This window comes from Martes martes (assembly GCF_963455335.1).
Source record: "Martes martes genome assembly, chromosome: 8".
Taxonomy (NCBI): domain Eukaryota; kingdom Metazoa; phylum Chordata; class Mammalia; order Carnivora; family Mustelidae; genus Martes; species Martes martes.
In genome coordinates, this window is record NC_137895.1 from 77,072,563 (window position 1) to 77,091,414 (window position 18,852).

Here is an 18,852-nt window from a genome sequence, read left to right on the forward strand (position 1 = left end):
CCCAAATTACCTCTTAGAAAACCTACTCAGCAGGTCATAAAAGGTGCTATTGTTATCTTTCCTTAGGGAAATAGGTGCCTACTAGGTCAGGATAGACAAATGAAATGACTCTCTCTATGTGCTATGGTGGAGCACTGTGAATTGTATAAGACTGATGAATCTCAGATCTGTACCTCTGAAACAAATAATACATTATATGCTAATAAAAGAAATGAAAAATAAAAAGAAGTTCTTTCTAGATGACTTTTTAAGTTCACTAGAGAAGCTTCTCCTTTTGCTTTTAGGTTCTGCCTCATCAGAATGACACATATGAAGCACTGATCAATGCCCACTACCTATTAGACACTTAATACATTTTAATTCCCCCCTTTGTCCGGTATGCTTAATTTTTAATCTAAACCTTTATTATTTTCTTTTTCATATATATATGATATATGATATATAATCATATGATACATGATATACATATCATATATATGATATATGATATGTGTGTGTGTGTGTGTGTGTATCCCAAGTGACATTATAAAACCTATAAGGTAAGAGAGTTCTGTCTTTTGCATCTTTCAAACCTCCACAGATTATTCAGCATAATGTCCTATAGATAAATATCAGTTGCTATGTAATTATTGATTTAGCGATTACTTTAAGATTGATTTTTCCATATGTAGATAACATAATCTGCTTTTAAAATTTCCTGGTATGATTTTCTGCTATCATACTAATATTATTCTGAGCAGAAGACTGGCAAAGAGAGGAGATAAAATTCTAATCTATATATTTGCATTTTGATTACTGAATCACCTATCAGTCAATAATACTTAAATTGCTTAGAAATTTTCATAAACACTTGAAATGATGGGTTTCTTTCTCAGAAATGGTGAGGCAAGAATACATTTGTATGTATCACCCAAAACCTAAAGAAACTTAAATTTGAATTTTAGGTCTCCACTGACACCTGTAAGAGTATAGTCAAGCCATTTAATGCTCCTCATATGACAAAAGGGATAATGAAAAGATTTTTATAACAATTAAGAAAATATGTCTATAATAGGAGTGCTTTAACTTAAAGAATTCATTTATTTTGAAAAAATTGGAAAACAAGAGAAATAACTCATAATCTTGCATCTCAGAAATAAGCTTTATTAACATCCTTAGATATTTTGAAGTCATATGTACATAATTTTAACACCCTATTTTTTTCACTACATCTTATATTGTGTTGAATTTTGAAACTTTCCATGTCACAAATTCTTCAAAAACATTATTTTAAAGTTATACCTTATATAATTTGGCCAATTCTCATGGTTACATAAGTTATTTTTCTAATGTTTCATTTAGAAATAATGTTTATTGAAATAGCTTTGTACTATTCCCATATTTGTGTATATTTTCCCAGAATATAAGCTATGAAAACTTAATAAGATTCTTACTTTTTATATTTACACCCTTGATATTTTCTACCTTAACATTTCTAGATCCATCTAAACCTGAGATACCTCTACAGACCCATAACTTGTATGCAGCTATTATTTTGTAGAGGTTCACACTTGAGTGCTCATGCAATAGAAAAAGCATATACTTTATCTATTGCATGAGTCTACTGGATGCATGACCCACCCAGTACTCAGCTTAATTGTTCTCTCTGCTCCATGGTGTATATTAATCTCATCCATAGATTTCCTAACATCAAACCATCCTTTTACACAAAAGAGCATTAAGTTAAGTCATTTTGGAGCTGGATTTGCTAGGGTTTTATTTATTTAGCGCCCATGACTACATCTATATTTTTTCCTTTTTGTCCTTTGTTAGATTTGGTGTCAGAGCTGTAGTTTATACAATGGCAATGGTAGCTCAGTCGTCTCCTACATAGGGCAGTGCAAACCTGGGAAAGTTAAAGTTAAATGTAACAAGAAACTGTGATGATATAATGTGATAATATAATAGTAGCTAATATTTTAGATGGTAGAATCAGCATTCAAACTCATTACAATTATAACACTGAGCTCAAACCAACAAGGTAAAAAATTTCAGGAATACATACAAAATTTCCTCTTTTACACTTGAAAATACAATTCTGTAAATTTGGGTGGTAATGATCTGACTGGACACCAGTTGTATGTTTGGGAAGTGTTACACACACTACCACAGGACGTCAGCTGCTAAGGAAGCTGGCATCCCATTGTGTTCAAAAAACAAAATAGGAATGGCACTTTTCTCACCTTGTTTCTGAGGGTCTTTCATAGCTGAAAATAGAGTTCATGAAAAGACTTGTACAACACGTATGATTTCTGCTGTTGAGGCCCACGTTTGGTTTGTCTTTGGCACTTGACATCCAGCTGACGCCCTTTGCTGCCTCTAAGGGTCATACGGAACATGATCCTCTAAGGGTCATGGGCAAGCTAGGGAGTCTCCCTAGCAGCTTTTTGAGGAAGACAGTCTTACTGGATAGGAGGCCACATTCCTTTCTTTTGTCAAGTGAGCTGTTATGACCATTACAGTGCTATCCCTTCATTCTGCCAGGTTACCTTTTATAAGATATGATTCCTAGTTAGAGCTTCCAGTCATGGTCTGTGGACTACTTAAGCTAACCCAAAACTCACCATTCTCTCTGTGCATCTCTAATTCCCATAGAAAACTAGAGCACACTTTACCCTTTTCTGCCTTATTTGTGCCTCTTGGCCATCTCACAGCAGTTCAGTTCATCGGCCCTGGCAGCACTGGAAATATCTGGGATTCTGCTGCTCAGTAACCTGTAAGCAGGAGAGCAGAACCAGCATCTCACATTCAAAATCACTTGCAAATCTCAGGGTTTTCTGTCTCCTCTCCTACCCCCAGACCACCCAACAGAGGAGGAGAGGGCAGTATGAATCTCTTGTTTCACCATAAATTCTTCACTCCAACTCTTTTTCTGAATCTTCTTTTTAAATTTCGTCTGTTAAAAAAATCCCAGAAAACCAACTCTGCCTGTTTCCCAACAAACAATGCCCTAACTCAAATTTGAGAGAGGCTGCTTCGCAGCAAATAACGACTGGTCCTTGATTCTCAGGTAAACTTCCCTCCACAGAATCCCTGCCTTTTTCTTTTAGACAAAACTGATGAGAGGCTTTCCACTGTCTATGGCGGAGGTTAGGAAGGAACATTTTTCTCAAATTTTGTGTTGTCTTATTACAACAGTGTTTATTACTTGTTGCCATTGGAACTAATTTTCTACCCTTTTTAGGAGCCATATTGGACAAACTTAGAATTATTTGCACACATTGATGCATATGATCTATATGTAATTTATCAACTGGTTCCTTTTTACATTTTAACAATTGAAAAGGTGATCACTTTTGAAATGCCATCAATTATCTTTCCTTTTACCCAAATCATGTCATTGTACTACCTCTAGAAATGGTTTATTACCTGTGTAAGCGGTATGTACTGCAGTGTTATTGCTTACCTTTATCACCCCTCAATATATCCAAATTCCCACTGTTTCGCTTATTAATGCTCTCATGACCAAAGCTGGGTCATTTTCTGTAGCAGGCTGATTAAAACACTTATGGGTACTGTTTTGTTGTTGTTGTTGTTGGTTTGTTTTAATTTGAAATGGACATTGATTCAATTATCAGATTAATTCAGGGATAAATTTGATAGGAACTAAGAAACACAAGTAGGTTATTTCCTTAAGTATTATAAACATAAACCTGTATTTCATTACTCTAAAGTCTGTAGCATTCATTTACACACACAATCATTCTTTATCTTCACAAAATGCTTGTGTAATAGGTAGCTTGTGCAGGCTCACAGAGCATTAGTAGCAAAACTATAAGGTAATATAGAAATCACTTTGTTAAGATATACAAGAATTGACTCTGATGGAACACTACACATCAGAAAATAATCTACCTGTATCTCCCCACTGAGCACCGGCAATAGTTGATGAGTCATTATGGGAGGGGGGAGGGTTGTACTGACGTGACATAAGGGATAAAACTCCTGAAGATGCAGCCTCATCAACCCTCAGATATTGCAAGTCATTTGCTATGGGATCAGCACTGTTTGGAGTTTCACCGGTGATGCATAAGAACATAAAATGTGGTTCTGTTCATCAAAGATCTTATAATCCATAGAAGGGAAAAGAATTAACTTGAAGAATTAATTAGAAAAACATTAACAGTGAGGGTGTAACAGCATGCTGACCTAGGGAATTCAGAGGATGGTGTTCTAAGAGAGTGATTCCTCCAGAAAATAACATGTGAGACGAGTTTTTGAAAGGGGAGATACAGCTGGGCTCAGCTCTTAGCTCCTCCACTCACTCTTTATATTTTGGGGGGCATATTACTTAACCTATTTGAATTATGCATGGTTATCATGCTGAAACAAGGAGACCATGTCTACTCACTTCAAAAGCTGTGAGGATTAAATAAGATGTTTTATATAGAACACTTAGAATGCTTGGCAACGAAGAAAAAAACACATTCAATCACTATTATTTCTCTTTTCCCTCTTTTCTTTGAGATAGCTAAGATCTGGATATGTAAAGGAAGGAACTTGAAGTATTCAAGAAGGCAGAGAAGGGAAATACTGTGAACCAAAACAAAGAAAGAATGAACGGCACAAGCACTGACAGCATTGGGGAAATAAGCTTACCTATGGAACTATATTGATTTTGTCATTGTCATTTTTGAATTGTCATATTTCTTACTATGAGGTCTTGACCACTTTTGTTTTGCTTTTTTTTTTTTTCAGTTGTAGTTGTTTGTTTTTATTCTCCATAAACTTTGGCAAAGTTTCTTGCTTATTGATCCTTAGAAAATGTTATTCGTTGGTATATTCATTAAGTAAATATTTATTCAGCACCTACTGTGTGAATAGATTCAGGTTGTATAGATAACATGAAACCAGATCATGAAGCATGTTGGACTTGGACATCAAATTTTGATACTGATGGGATCAGTATCAAATCCACTCTAAGGCATACATCATGCTCAGTGGTACTTTAAACAGCGTGAGCCACACTGTGTCATTCCTTGATGCTTTTCAGTGACCTTCTCTTCCTGGAATAACTCCTCCGTCCTCCATCTTATCCATTTGGAAATATCTACTCTTGTCCCAATGCTCAATCGAATGAAACCTTTTCCGAGCTTCTTCCTCCCTACCTTCTCAGGTTGATTATACCAGTTTCTCCTTTCTGCTTCCTCTGAACTCAGTACTTACTCTTATCATTGCACCTATAATACATTATTGCTTCTGTTCACATCTCTCCTTATTAGGTTAGCAATTTAAATACTGAATGGGGGAGGGGGAAGGAGGGACTTCTTGTGGGTAAATTTAGATCATTTTTCTTATACATACCTAATAACTGTTCTGCAATTCAGGATTTTACCTAGAGGTACGTAAAATGAGAAAAATATTCAGTGTCTTGACAAAAATAAACAATTTAGTTTCATATCTGTATCATTGCACAATGAAGAAATCAACGGAAATAAATATGCTCTTTGAGCAGCACTTTTTGTGAGTATTTTTTAGCTTTGCCTGTGAGAGACAGCGACATTATTTTTGTATTGCTGAAGTGCTTTGAGAGCAATGCCCCGGTGACAGCATAAACAAAATACAAAGGCCAGTTTGTTTTTATATCTAAATGGGGGATTGTTGGTGAAGAGTTGTGCCAGCCAGTACAGAGTGGAATAGTGTTTTATTCCTCTCAAGATAGATGGATTGCTGAATTGCCTGAGTTCCTGCTGTTTTATACTCTGCCCCTTGAATTTGAAAATGAGTAACTGCCTTTTTTTTTTCTTGAATGGAGAGTGAGAAAATATATAATTTAAATTAAATTGAACTCATAATATTGTCATTAAAAAATATGTCCACCTGGTATTTTACCCTCATGATATAGTACCAAAAATATTAAATGTCATATCTGTTAAATGTTTTATTTTTTAGTAAATCATGACATTATTTAAACTGGGAATGCATAGTGTGCTAGTGTATTACACTATTAAAATGTTGTTCCTTCAGATGAAGTGAATTAAATTTTACATCATTGATAAAGCCATTATTTGAAAGGTTTTGCTGGGAGATAATTTAATAAATTCAACACTCATCTTTTGAGTACCATATGAAAAGTCTCCATGGGGGATAAAAATAAAAAGAAAGCATAGTGCCCATAATCAAGGCACTCTTAACAAACAGAAAAATTATTTCATGTACAGAGGATTATGACACAGAGGGATACAGGAAAGTTACAATGAGTATGAGAACAGGGAAGAGAAAGTACTTCCCATGGAGATGAATAATTGGCTTCACAAAATGATGGAACTTGAAAAATGAGTCTCACAAATAAGGAGGGAGGAATTTGAAGAGAGAAATGAATTAGATCATGGAAATCCCTAACTACTGAGAGAGAATTTTTTTTTTTCTATAGATAGAAAGGAGTTGTAATGGTTATTTTTTATGTGTCAATTGACTAAGCTGTAGTGCCCAGTTATCTAATCAAATACTAATCTATGTGTTGTTGAGAATGTATTTTATAGATGTGGTTAGCATCTAAAATCAGTTAACTTTAAGTAAAGCAGATTACCATCCTCATGTCAGAGATTTTATCCAATCAGTTGAAGGCCTTAAGAAAAAAACATTGAAGTTTCCCAGAGAAAAAATTCTGCTTTAAGTCTGCAGCATCAACTCCTGCCAAGTTTCTAGCCTTCTGGCCTACCCTAGGGGTTTCTTACTTGCCTGCTGTACACCCATAATCATGTGAGCCAATTCCTTAAAATAAATCTCTTTAAATATACATACATACACATATTCTATATATTATACATATGTATTTTATATGTCATACATACACTGTATGTTGTACATACACACATCTCATACATATGTATGTGTAAGTGTATATATATATGTATATATACACACATATATATATTTGGTACTTTTGTTTCTCTGGAGCACCCTGATTGAATCAGGAGTTACTAAAAATGTTAAACAACCTGGGTTTATAGCTTTTGCGGCACTCATTAAGTCTTGTAATTTTAAGCTTTTATTGAACACCAATTTATGCCAGGTTTTTGTTACATGCTATGGAGTAAAACAAAGCATAAAACATAATGCCAGTTTTAGTGATTTTTCTGTGCTCTCGTGAGGCATGCAATTGTGCTGTTTTTTTTTTCCCCCAAATTATTTCATTTAGTTGATCAATGCAACATTCCTCTGAGATAGGTATTATTAGTGTGGCTATTATTATATTTCTAATTTGACAGATGAATAAACTGAAATTTTAGCTATTAAATGTGAGGCCCACATCCAAACCCCAGGCTGCAGCACCTGAAACATTGTATATTAGGTCACTAAAATGTGTATCTTCTAACATAAAACAATTTGACTGTGGTCAATGATCAGCGAACAGAATAAAACTGTGCTTTTAATTACTCATAAAAGATAACAAACAGTTACGTTTGTTATAGAAAAACTCTTTAAACAGAGGGGCATTCATGAGTTGTAGAAGGAGGCTGTTGGCTTAAGCAGTAAATGTAGAAAGGCAGCTTAGACGGTGATAATCAGATTGTAGAAAAGTTAAAGCAATCATGGCGTTTTCAAAACCTGACAGGCAACTTCCACCAGATTTTAACAAACTTGTCTCACACTACTACAGTAGTGTTATTCAAAGTTTGATTCCAAGACTCCCAGCACCTGCATGACCCAGTAGCTTGCTAGAAATGTAAATTTGGGGGCTTTACCCCATATTTTATATATCAGAATTTCTCAAAGTGGAACCTGGAGACTGTGTTTTAAAAGAGCTTTCCAAGGGGTGCCTGGGTGGCTCAGTGGGTTAAAGCCTCTGCCTTTGGCTTAGGACATGGTCTCAGGGTCCTGGAATCGGGCCCTGTGTGGGGCTCTCTGCTCAGCAGGGAGCCTGCTTCCCCCCACCCCCCGCCTACTTGTGATCTCTCTGTCAAATAAATAAATAAAATTAAAAAATAAATAAATAAAAGAGCTTTCCAAGACATCCATGTCATGTAAAGTTTGAAAAGAACTGCACTACAGCAACAGAGACCATCAAGGAAGAGTCTTGTGATGCCGAGGTGAGCTTCTCCAGGAAAGTAGAATGAAGGAATCAAGCTGGAGTTAATTAGAATTAATAATGGTTGATCAGTGTTCTGACCTGGGCTCAGACGCATGATGAGTATCTGAGACAAAAATAAATTCAGGAGGGAAAGAATTTAAGTAGGGACATGGAGAAGATGAAGCTCTCCTTCAAGTGAAGATGTGTTTGGACACAAAGTCAGAACAGGTGAGCATTAGTGAAAGAGGTCAGGATGATAAACGCCAAGAATCAAAGCAGAATGAAAGATTAGGGTAGACTTGGTAAGGCAAGAAGGGGAAAATACTGGGACAAAGGAACAGCTTATTTTAGAGAGAAACTAAAGATGTAAGAATCCATAGTCAAAGGTATGAAGTTGAATATAAACTATTTGGAAGAGGGAAGACCAGATATATTTAGCCAACCTTATAATATTTGCCAATTCTCCATCCTAAAGAATCAGGTCTTAATAGCTAGTACAGTTAATTAGTAGCTAATACAGTCACAAATTATGTCACTGATTCATTCATTCATCATTTCAAAAAATATTTTTGGTATCCTCTATATGCCAAATATAGTGATAAATAAGCAGAGATAAAATGTGAGACAAATGTGATCTCTGACATCAGGAGAGTTAGGCATTAAATAAGCAATTATACAAGTAAGTAATTATGATTGTCATACATGCTATCTAGAAAAAGTGCAGGTATTGTGAGAATAAATCACAAGATACCTAACCTCACCTAAAAGGAGGAGGGTTAGGAGGATGATTTCCCAGAGGAACATTTCCCAGGGAACTACATTTTAAGGTACAACCTCAAAGATGAGATGAAGTTGGTGAAGAGCTGGGGGAAAAGTGTTCTAGCCCAAGAGAGCAGTCTGTGCAGAGTGTGTACATTACAACAGACCAGGAAGGGGACCAGAGTGATTGGAATGTAGTGAATGAAGGCAGAATAATATGAGATGAGACTAGTGATAAGACAGAGCTGCTATGTCCTGTTGAAGACATAGAATAGCATCCTAGTTGAAGTGGGAAAACCCTGGAGGATTTTAAACCTGTAAATAATAGGATGACAGTTTCACTAAAAAAATATCCTTCTAGGGCATTTGATATGGATTATGTAAGGAAACCTGTTTAGGAAGTTACTGTAAAACATCAAGAAAGGAATCATGATGGTTTGGATTAGGTTAATGGCAGTGATGAGAGAAAGGAATAGATATATTCAGTGTATATTTATCAAGTACAGACCAATAAACTAGTGGTCATAGAAGAAGAAGAAAATATAAAATATCACATCAGTTTTCTGGTGTACATAGAGACTGGTACCATTAACTAGAAGAGGGAAAATTGGAGGAAATAAATTTTGGGAGAAAAGTCACAGATTCAATTGTGGACTGCCTGAGTTTGAGATGCCTGTTAGTTACCTAAGTATAAATTTAGAGTATATCATTAGACTGATGGTCTGGAACTCAGAAAAGACATTTTGCCTGAAGATGTATGTTTGGAATCATTATACATGATAGGTCAAGTTATTAGAGGGTATAAAAATACCTAGGAGGAGAGAATGAAAGGGGAAGAGATTTGTTATATTTTAATCTTTTAAAGATGATAATAAAAATGTTGCACTGGCAAGGGAGACTGAAAAGGAATGAACAGAGAAGCAAGAGGCAAGGGCAATAAATCTGTGTCCCAGAAACAAGCTGGAAAAATGTCTGAATTAGGAATCAGTAAATGTGTGACAGAGAGCCAATGTGTTGAAAAGAATGAAGTGCAAGGGACTGACCAATTCTCTACCCTCTATTTCTGTATATTGATTGTACTTTTTTAGTTAATTTCAATTACTCTGTCCACACCTACTGATAATTTTTGAAGTCAGAAACCTGTGTCATTCTTTTTTTTTTTTTAGATTTTATTTATTTATTTGACGGAAAGACATAGCCAGAGAGGGAACACAAGCAGGGGCAGTGGAAGAGGGAGAAGCAGGCTTCCCGCTGAGCAGGGAGCCCGATGTGACGCTCTATCCCAGGGCCCCGGGATCATGACCCGAGCCGAAGGCAGACACTTCAACCCACTGAGCCACCCAGGCGCCCCCCTCAGTGTCATTCTTAACATCTCTCTAACTCCCACATAAAACCTGCATCTTTAGCATCTTTAAAGTACTGAAAGAAAAGGGGGGAAATCCTTATTAATCTAGAATTCTATACCTAGCAAAAAAATCTCTCAAAGATGCAGATTAATACTTTCCTTCAAATAATCCAAAGTTAAAGAGATTCATTGCTATTAGACCTGCACTGTAAATAATGGCTAGGAAGCTCTTCAGGCAGAAGGCAAATGTTACCAGATGGTGTTCACTGGAGCTATGCAGTGCAGAAGCCCAGAATACTAAAGCCCACATTCTATCCACAGTACTTTCGAATCAGCAGCTGAAAACAGTACATGAACATAAACCCAAGTATCATTCTAACCTACTTTCTAACTTTTTATGTATTTATAAATAAACATCAGTAAATTAAATTAATGTATGTCTGAGGTTATTGGAGCGTTATTAAAAGAAGTCCATGGGGGCTGATTGTAGGAATTACTAGATTTGATAAATCACATAAAGTGCTTGAGAAAATGCCTGGCACAAGTAAATGTCAGTGTTTGTAAGCTATTGTTATTTGATAATGAATATATAATCAAATCTGTTACCTGTAATAAGATCTATTATTTGATGCCTTATAAATAATTGGTATTTGTATACACAATAAAATCTATTGTTGTGTAGTTACTTAATAACATATATATAATAAAATCTATTCCTTAGAATTTAAATTATGATTTGTTTTGCCATGCTGGAGTATTAAGATAGGGTCATACTATGTTCAATATTTAAATTACTTTAAATCCCTGCTTAGAAGGTTTTTTTCCCTGAGCCTTAAGGAGTTAAAAACAAACAAACAAAAGCTTTTTTAAATCAACAAACACTTTAAAAATGTGTTTGTGTCATTTCCTGGCAGAAAGTAACCCTTGTGTTACTATGAATGATTTTCCTAGTGGGAGATGGTATTTTCTGACTCATTAAGACCTGACAAAACAAAAGTACTCAGAAAATCTGGTTGAATTTATTGATCAATCAATAAACATTTATTATAAACCTATTTTATGCAAGCCCTGTGCTAGAATATATGACCCAGCAGCATAAAGCATGGTGCTAGCTTTCAGGGAGTGTATGAAATAATAGTAACTAATAACTTTTAACTCTCACTGTTAAGGCACCATGCCAGATAAATTTGTGGGTTTGGTTTTTTTTTTTTTCACATTCTAGCATTTAATCAGTCCCCACAGTATTCTTATGATGGAAGTATTATCATTGTTACTAATATTTCCACTTTACAAAGATATTGAGATTTTAGGAGGTTAAGTAATTTGGTTATGGACAAATAGTAAGTTTAAAACAAATACTAAACAACAGGATGTAAGAAATGAAAACTTATTCTTTCACCTGTTAGATACACTGCCTCTCTGTCTTAATAATTCATTGAGAAGGCAAGGAAGATATAACTGGAAATATGAATAGAGTTAGGAGAAAAATACCCTTTAATTTTTCTTTTTTTTTTAAACAAAATCCTACTGTTAAGCATTATTTGTGAAATTATTATATTTAAAAAATTACTAAAAGCTTATTTACCATTTGAGGTTTCCTGCTTTTGATGAAGAAGGAAAGTGACAGTTTGTCGAAAGTACATAAATAGATCACACCCTGGAAACCAGAAGTTAGAAAAGTTAAAGACATCAGGGCTTTGCAACATCTCTGGCAGTCATCTCCACACCAGATTTGAACACATTAGCTTTAAACTGCTGGAAATTTAGGGGACAGTTAGGAAAATTCTCGAAGTGCTGAAGAGAATCTCCCCAGAGAAAGCCAAGTGAAGATAATAGCTAGAGTTATTAGAATTAATAACAGTTAATCAGTGTTCTGTCTTAGACTGAACCTAAGTGGGAATATAAGACAACTGAGAATTCAAGTAGGTCAGGGTATAGGTAGGGTTGTGGAGAGAATAAAACTTTTCCACTTAAGAATAAATGAGTTTGGACTCAGAATCAGAGCAGATTGTCTAGCATGGATAACAACAGGTCGAAGTCTACTGACCTGTAGAGGTTTGACAAGCTAGGGAGGCAATATCCTGAGACAGAGACAAGTAGTGATTTTTTGAGGAAGGCTTGATACACAACTATTCTTAGCCAAAGGTCTGAAGTTTGGAATTGAACCACTTATTCAAAGGCAGGCAGCTCAGTTCTATCTGGTCAACTCTATCACAGTGACTGATAATTCAAACCTAAAATATCAGATCTTCTGATACAAGCACACAGTGTGCCATTGATTCATTTGTCCATGCATTCAGCAAATATCATCTATGTGCCAGTCACAGTGATAAAGACCAGACCTATAATAAATGAAAGGCAAATAGACAAATATGGTCTCTGCTGTAGTGAAAATTACATTATAGTGGAAAGTTAGGGATTCAATGAATAATTAATTACAATTTGGATCAGCTGTAAAGGAGAGTTACTGAGTATTTTGAGAATGAATCACAGAAAGAACTACCCCAGTTCACAAGGGGTTAAATAAAGAATAGAGCCTGAAAGATGAGTCAATTAGCAAAACAAATATTTGAAAAAAAGTATTTTGAGAATGAGTCACAGAAGGAACTATCCCAGTTTGCAAAGGGGTTAAATAAAGGATAGAGCCTGAAAGATGAGTCAATTAGCAAACCAAATATTTGGAAAAAAGCATTCCTAATTTAAAGATAGGAAGAAACAGAGTGATGACCAGTGTGGCTGGAACACAGTGAAGCTAGAGCATTAGTTTGGGGACTATAGGACATTATATACAATGTTGAAGATTTTTACTATTATCTTAATTGTAGTGGAAAAACACTGAACATTTTTATGCCAGTAAACAATATCATGGCATTTGCATTTTTAAAAGATTCTTTTAGGTGTTCTCATATGGTATTTTGTATGGAATAGCAGGCACAAGAGTGGATCTGGAGAGATCACCTATAAAGATATTTCAGTAGTCTAAGCTAGAGCTGATGATAGCTTGAACTTTGGTTATTGCCAGTAAAGACAGAAAAAAAGTAGATAAATTCATTATATAATTAGGAGGTAGAAAAGAGAGTCATAGACGTAGACTTTAGGCATGAATACATGGTGTAGGTGGTGCCATTCACAAGATAGGAGGGAATGAAGGAAAAAAAAATATTGAGAATTCAGTTATCTCAGACTGAGATAACTAAGTGGGAGTATGAAGTTGATATGTCTAGACTTCAGAAAAGAGATCTTGCCTAGAGAAAAAGTTTGAGTTCATGAGCGTATATATGATCTTTCAAGTATAAAAGATGATATCTTAGCTTCTGGCATGAGCAGATGAATGGATAAGGGTACCATTACCTAGCATAGAGAGGTAAAAAGGAAAACCAAATTTAGGCAGAAATAAGTTGAGTTCATTTGAGAGCCGCCTGAGTTTGAGACGCTTGTGAGATACCCAAGTACAAACATTAAGCATATGAGGGATGATGGATCTGGAGTTCAGAAGGAGTATCTTGGTTAGAGATACAAGTTTGAATTCATTACATGTAATCTGTTGAGTTATGAGAGTGGATGACAGTATTTAGCACAAAGTGAGAAAAAGAGATGAGAGGATAGGAGAGGGCAGGATGGGACAAGAGAGAGAAATCTTTAGGATTACAGATATTTAAGTGGAAATAAAACAAATGAGCTGTTACGAGAGGGAAATGCCAGAGAACCAAGGAAGTAACCAGGAGAGTATCTCAGGATTCAAATAAATAAATGTTCTGGCTATTAGAGTTTGGAGAGAACACTGAAAAGTCAAGAAAGAGTAGGTGAAGTAGACATAAACAGTTCACTGTCTTCTATCATTTTATATTTATTCTAACTTTTGGATAATTGGTTTTAGTTGTTGTTGTCAACATCCACTGATTTTTCAAGGCAGGAATCTTGGTATTGCAAACATTGGTTCTATTATCCCCCACATACTTGTCAATTCTACCTCAGAAAACTCTTTGATCTCTTCTTCCCTCTTTATGCTTACGATCAATGTCTCCTTTCAGATTCAGTTTATTTTCACCATTTGACTACAGTGTACATAAATATTTATTTATTTAAGTAACCTCTACTCCCAATGTGGGTCTTGAACTCAGGACCTGGTGATCAAGAACCACATACTTTACTGACTAAGCCAGCCAAACACCACCTCCCTACTTTTTAGGTGACTACAATATACATTTTAAAGCCTCATCTCCTCAGACATTGTCCAGTCCTAAAATATCTTTGTCCCTGTATTATCGGATCTGTTTCTATTGACGATTTATGCTCTTGATATGGGACATAGTTTCTTGTTCTTTTTCATATCCTGCAGTATTTTTTTGTTGTACACAGTAGGTTGTGTGTGAAAGGACAATAGAGACTAAAGTAATAATATTTATCACCAGAATAAAGCATGCTCCTTCTTTTAGTCTGGACATCTGAGTCAATGTAATTTATAGTAGATCTGGAGGGAGGCTTTAATGCCATTTTGGTTAAATCTAATTCACAACTAATTTCAGATGTTTTAAAGGGTAAGAAGAAGACTAACTTTAGTAGCACTTAAGATATGAGTATACAGAGTTCCAACAGAGCTCAGATGTTAGACATTTTCAAAGAGCTAGCTTAAGAAAACCTAAAGATGGTTCTAGTATGTCCAAAACCTAGTACCACCCTCTTCTCAAATTGAAGCTTTCTGCTGCACCCAAATCAAAGCCTATTGATTTTAAAGATTCTGAGGTAGTCCTATTAGTGTTCCAAATTTGGAGGGATTTGAAGATCCTAAATAAGAGTGACTAGGAGTAGATCTCCCAACATCCTTCTCATCTATTGGCAGAATCTCATTATCATTCTATGTTCCTGTATTTTTTTTCAAGTGGAATCTGTTCAACTATAGCAAAAATGCACATCTGGGACTGACTGTATATTTGTAATTGTTTTATCATTTAAAAATTCTTTTAATACTTTTGTGGAAGAAGGAAGGACAATCAGATAGTTAAAAACATATTTGTAGCTAATGCTACATAACATTTTTCTATGATTTGATGAAGGGATGTTAACCTCAGTATTTTTTTCTAAACTCTATTTACCTGGATGATTTGACCACCTCTGAAAATATCCTGACTTTTTTTTCCCAGTTCTTTTTTCTTTTAAGATTTTATTTACTTATTTATTTAAGAGAGAGAGAGAGAGTAAGAAAACACAAGCAAGAGGAGCGGCAGAAGGAGAGGCAGAAGCAGGCTCCCCGTTGAGCAGGGAGCCCAGGGGGACTTGATCCCAGGACCCTGGAATCATGACCCAAGCTGAAGGCAGATGTGTAACAGACTGAGCCACCCAGGTGCTCCTTTCCTTTGTTCTTAATAGACAAAAAGTACAGATTTTTAGGACAAATATTCTCAGACATTCCTTTGAATTCAATCACTGTTCATTGGCCAAGAGAATTTGCTACAACTCAACTTTTGCCTGTCCATACTGGTAACATTAGTTGAAATTTTGAGGGAACAGTGTTAAAATAAAAATTGGAAAACTGTATCGTTGGAATTGGTTAAGGTTAATTGCTTTTACAACTTTCTAGACATTGAAATCCAAGGCTGGCTTTCCAGGGGAAAAGAAAAGGCCTTGGTTTTTCACGTTTGCTGATTTTGGTCCTGTAACTATTTTCACCATGGTTGATTTCAAGCCAGCAAATGATGTTATTGAATATGGAGTTAGAGGTGCTCAGTAGCACACTATTATATAGCATTTCCACCATACAGACAGAATAGGTATAAACAATCTCTAAAACACTGATAATAGTAAATTGTATAGGAAATGTATTTTTAGTATTTGTCTTTTTAAAATGTAATTTCTTTAAATGTAAATTCATATAATTTAATTATAAATAATAACTGTGTTTAATAATTGGCTTGAAAAGTTCTTGAAAATTAAAATAGACTTTTAAAAGCTCATATGGGCTAGCTTCAATAGACCACTGATTCTAAACCTTTTGGGATAAGGACAGTTAAATTCCCAGTACTAAGCTGGATTTTGATCCATAGTCCACATCAATGAATGTTTCTGAAAGAAAGGGCTCAAGTCAATAATATCAGCTGGATCAGAAGAAAACCAGGTTGTTTTTTTTTTTTCATTCACACTTGCATGCCTCCAACTCATTTTTCTATCCCCTCCATTTCATAAACCTGTTTTCCTTTGTGTCACTAATTGGGATTATTTTCCAAACATAATTATTACTGGCTTATCTGGGATCTGTAGCCAAGAGTTTTGCATCTGCACTAAGAAGGCAGTCTAGATCATATGTTATCCTTATAAATTTGAACTTGTAGTCCCTACTTTAAATCACTTATCTATTTTTAATTTAAATCATCCTGCATTTCAGTAAAGTATCACTTTTTTCCCCTAAGATCCCTACATCCACCTCCTTTTATGAGTGGCTCTTTAATTTCACAGGACAAACATCTGTGATGAAATCTTATCCAGGAAATTACAGTTGCAAATTTAAAGATAAAACTCCTTATGAAAAAGCAAAGTTGATTGCCTTATATAATAACTCCTCAAAAACAAATTTTTCACAAAAGGTGATACATTAATATCCTGCTTTGAGACCTAGCTTTGGTAGAAAATAAAATGTGTTCTAAAGTATTCATCTCAAAAAGAACTTACACAAAATTGCTTTGTTAAATGAAAGTATAACAGATTTTACATGTTGAAACTGTGGCCAAATACGAATGAGAACATGTGAATAGGAAATGCTTGTGCAAATTTATTTTTGAAATAGTTCTATATCTGTGGAATTCTGCAACACCACAAGTTGGTTGTGTAAAAAAAAAAAATCTAATTTATGTTGTTAGCAGTCAGAACTGTGGCTTTGGGTGGGTCGTGGGGGATGGAGGGACCTCTGGGCCTCTAATAATTTATTGTCTGTTGATCAGAGTGCAGGTGGCATAGCTGAGTCAGTTTGTGGAAATTCAGCAAGTTGCATAGTTACCTCTGTACACTAATGTGAAATATTGTATAATTCAATATATTAAATATATTAAAATATTTGTGCACATATGCACATCCCACATAAATGCACATAATATATACTTGTGCCCTATAATCCTGATGTGGTTATTTTAAAAATACATGTATTTAGAAGTTTTTAATTAAGTGCCTTTTTAGTGGTAGTGAGGCTAAAACTTATATAAAGTCTGTAAAAGGTGTTTGTACTTTTAAGGCACTATACAATCAAATATGGTAATTAATGTATCATCTATTTTGTTGTTGGCATTTATTCTTTCATAAGTTCATATGATAAACCTTTGTTTCCCCATTAAAGCTTATTGAAGAAGTGAATCATGGGTTGAATTATTCTTTTCAAAAGCTTAAAAATCCTAAAAGACCTAAGAAGGTACAGACTTCTGTTCAATAAAAAAAATTGAGACATAGTGAGGCAAGCCTAAATTATCTTGAGACCAGAAATATATTTGGAGCAAACTGTTTTGCAAATATTTAAATTTGTTACTAGAAAAGACAAGCAGGATATAATTTTTAAACTCTTCCCTAATGTGTATCTAGAGACAGATCAGCATATACCTAGAGCTATTCAGTGAATTTCATGGGGTAGAACTCGTTGATATCTCTTGACTTAAAGTTAAAAATGCCTTCCTTCAAGAGCATTTAGTCACTTAAAAAGAAAAACTACCATCAACACATGATGCGGATAAAGGAATGCACTTGTGATGAGCCCCAGGTGATGTATGGATGTGTTGAGTCACTATATTGTACTCCTGAAACTATTAATACACTGTATGTTAACTAATTAGAACTTAAATAAAAACTTCAAAAACACAGTCTTCTCTTAAAATAACTAAAAGTAAATAGGATTAGGTGAGAATTACAATAATTCCTTCATAAACTTAAAAGGCTTTAAATTATATTTTTCAATTGTATTGATAACCATTAGTAGGTTTCTTAGTATCTTCCTTTTATATAGATATTGAACTACAATTGGGTCATTTTTATGACACCTGGGAAGTCATGGCAGTATACTGATATCTGTAAGCTAACTGAATATTGAGAGAATGGTGGATATTTTAATGGAACTCAGGAATCTAATGTTACAGGGACGATGTATAAGTACCTCAAGTTTTTGAGACATATTAGGATACCTATTCCCTATAGTTTTTTTTCTTCCTCCTTATGTCACTGAATTTCTTTCTTTCTTTTTTTTTTTTAAGATTTTATTTATTTATTTGACAGAGAGAGAGAGATCACAAGTGGTCAGAGAGGCAGGCAGAGAGAGAGGGGGAAGCAGGCTCCCTGCTGAGCAGAGAGCCCAATGCGGGGCTTGATCCCAGGACCCTGAGATCAGCACCTGAGGTGAAGGCAGAGGCTTTAACCCACTGAGCTACCCAGGCACCCCTGAATTTATTTCTTGATGATTAAAGTAAATATATGTTCTAATATACATTAGAAGTTTTCCATTTTGCAATCAATTTATAAATGATGTCAAGATAGCAAGTTGAGATAGGGTTTTCAGTTCATTTTGTTATCTACATCTCGGGGTTTCATCTTCCATCTACTTTTCATTGCACACTTTCAACCCCGAGTCACTTCGTTGACTTCCGTACCTTAAATAATTCTGGTCACTCTCCAAACACCTAAGTGTGTTACAGCTACATTATCAAAATGTCTTTTGGAAATTCTGTAA